This window comes from Schistocerca piceifrons, chromosome 1 (assembly GCF_021461385.2).
Source record: "Schistocerca piceifrons isolate TAMUIC-IGC-003096 chromosome 1, iqSchPice1.1, whole genome shotgun sequence".
In the NCBI taxonomy this organism is placed as follows: Eukaryota; Metazoa; Arthropoda; class Insecta; order Orthoptera; family Acrididae; genus Schistocerca; species Schistocerca piceifrons.
In genome coordinates, this window is record NC_060138.1 from 612,005,666 (window position 1) to 612,008,565 (window position 2,900).

General features: G+C 45.7%; 1 non-coding gene across 1 annotated transcript; it reads left to right on the forward strand.

Annotated features, from left to right (window-relative positions):
* Positions 1-2,359: 2,359 nt before the first annotated feature.
* Positions 2,360-2,433, forward strand: Trnas-uga. Its single transcript has one exon. It is a non-coding gene; the product is annotated as a tRNA-Ser (tRNA).
* The last annotated feature ends 467 nt before the right edge of the window (positions 2,434-2,900 follow it).

The window sequence follows — 2,900 nt, forward strand, 5'->3', positions numbered from 1 at the left end:
GCGATGTTAATCTGGACAACAATTTAGAGTCACAGTATTTATATAGCTTGGCGAAGAAAACAAGTCTTATTTATTAATCATATAGAGAAAGAGCTCCTTCCCCACAGTCTGCAGTTATTGCCAATGCCTCCTTGTGTCAACGGCAGCTTAGCTCTCAACAGACAGTTTTGTGGAACACACTGATATTCAGGCGAAGCGTGGTTTCTAATGACGGATACCTGCAATATTAACAGAAATATCTCTGTGTCTGTGTTGACTAGAATCTGCTTTAGAAGAAGTGAAGGAAAAACTACATTCTCCAGTCTTACTCCTGCCCATCTAATAGCCAATGACGATGCCCGTCGTCTTTTTCTCGTACCGCGGACCATGCATAAAATAACGGTGTTTATCGAGGATACAACAACAAATATCATCTGCCGTTTGCAGTTTGCAGTTCAGTCTTATATAATTGTTTCAATCAAATTCGTTTCACCTAAGGAGTGCGCAACAAGATTGATGAAGCAAAATTTATGGTAGAAGTGACTTAGGAAAGTGTGAAAGGACCGCTGCGGTTATGTATATGGATAAACTGTACACACCATCTAAACTATCATCCCTTAAACAGATGGCGTGAACAATTCTGATGCCGAAAAGGAGGAAATACCTAATCCTTGAAGAAATGGAAATGAGTGTATGACGTCAGTGGCCGGGAGTTCCCAGTCGGGAAGTTCGGCCGCCATGTGCCGGTCTTTTGAGTGCGACGCCACATTGGGCGACCTGCACGTCGACAATGAGGACGAAATGATGATGAGGACAGCACAACACCCAGTCCCTGCGGGGAGAAAATCTCCTACCCCAGCTGGGAATCGAACCCGGGCCCCTGTGCGTGGTAATCCAACGCACTGACATTCAGCTAATGGGACGGACCATTCCTTGAAAACAATGACGATGACAATGATAATGATGTAACGGATAGGGTGTGCGGCAATCTGCGACTGTGCCGTAGCGTACGGAAAAAAGACTTCGTTGACTGACTGTAGAAGGATACAAGATGTTTGGTGGGATGAATGGCAGCTTAACCAAACTATGAAATTGTAAACTAACGCAGATGTGTAGGAAAGATAGACCTGCATAGATCGAATACAGTAATAGTGGTGTGATGTTTGATTCAGTCACGGTGATTAAATATCTAGGCAATAGTTCAAGTGACGTGAAATGGAGCGAGCACGTAAGATGGGTTGTAGGGATGGCGAATGGCCACTTGCATGTTGGGAATTCCAGGAAAGTGTATCTCATCTATAACGGAAACCGCTTACACTAGACTTGTGCCATGCCTTCTTGCCTACTGCTAGAGTGTTTCCAAACACAGGTCGAATTAGAAGAAGCAATTCAGGACTGGAGGAAGCAATTCAAAGCGTACTGCGAGATATGTTGCTGGTAGGTCTCATCAACACGTGAGTACTACGGAGACGCACTGTGAACTCAAAGGGGAGTCGCTGGAGAGAAGACGACGTTCTTCTCACGAACAGTGTTGTGAAACAGAATGAGATTTTCACTCTGCAGCAGAGTGTGCGCTGATATGAAACTTCCTGGTAGATTAAAACTGTGTGCACCGACCGAGACTCGAACTCGGGACCTTTGCCTTCCGCGGGCAAGTGCTCTATTATCTGAGCTACCGAAGCACGATTCACGCCCGGTCCTCACAGCTTTACTTCTGCCAGTATCTCGTCTCCTACCTTCCAAACTTTACAGAAGCTCTCCTGCGAACCTTGCAGAACTAGCACTCCTGAAAGAAAGGATATTGCGGAGACATGGCTTAGCCACAGCCTGGGGGATGTTTCCAGAATGAGATTTTCACTCTGCAGCGGAGAGTGCGCTGATATGAAACTTCCTCGCAGATTAAAACTGTGCGCATTCTGGAAACATCCCCCAGGCTGTGGCTAAGCCATGTCTCCGCAATATCCTTTCTTTCAGGAGTGCTAGTTCTGCAAGGTTCGCAGGAGAGCTTCTGTAAAGTTTGGAAGGTAGGAGACGAGATACTGGGAGAAGTAAAGCTGTGAGTACCGGGCGTGAGACGTGCTTCGGTAGCTCAGATGATAGAGCACTTGCCCGCGAAAGGCAAAGGTCCCGAGTTCGAGTCTCGGTCGGTGCACACAGTTTTAATCTGCCAGGAAGTTTCATATCAGCGCACACTCCGCTACAGAGTGAAAATCTCATTCTGGAAACATCCCCCAGGCTGTGGCTAAGCCATGTCTCCGAAATATCCTTTCTTTCAGGAGTGCTAGTTCTGCAAGGTTCGCAGGAAAGCTTCTGTAAAGTTTGGAAGGTAGGAGACGAGATACTGGCAGAAGTAAAGCTGTGAGAACCGGCCGTGAGTCGTGCTTCGGTAGCTCAGATGGTAGAGCACTTGCCCGTGAAAGGCAAAGGTCCCGAGTTCGAGTCTCGGTCGGTGCACACAGTTTTAATCTGCCAGGAAGTTTCAGTGTTGTGAAAGTTTAGAGAAACTGCATTTGCGACTAACAGTGGCCCGAGTCTACTGGCGCCAACATACATCACGCATTAGGGCAGAGAAGTCTAGTCATGACAAATCAGGCGTTGTACGGAAGTATACAGGTAGAAGTTTTTTCGTCACTCCACTTGCTCGTCATTCCGTTTGCAAGTGGAGCTAGAAAAGGAATGAGTAACACTAGTACATGGTACCCTCCACCATGCAGCTTATGTATCTATGTAGATGTAGATCTAGAGTGTACATTTATTTTATGTTTTTTTTCTAGTGCCTACACACGGGACTGGCCCTACATAGAGTAGAGGAGATACAAAAGCCATTAGATGTGCTTAATAACATAAGATGAAACTTTCGTTAAAAACATTAATAAAAATACAATGTGAAGGATTGATATTATTTATTTCTGACCACATGA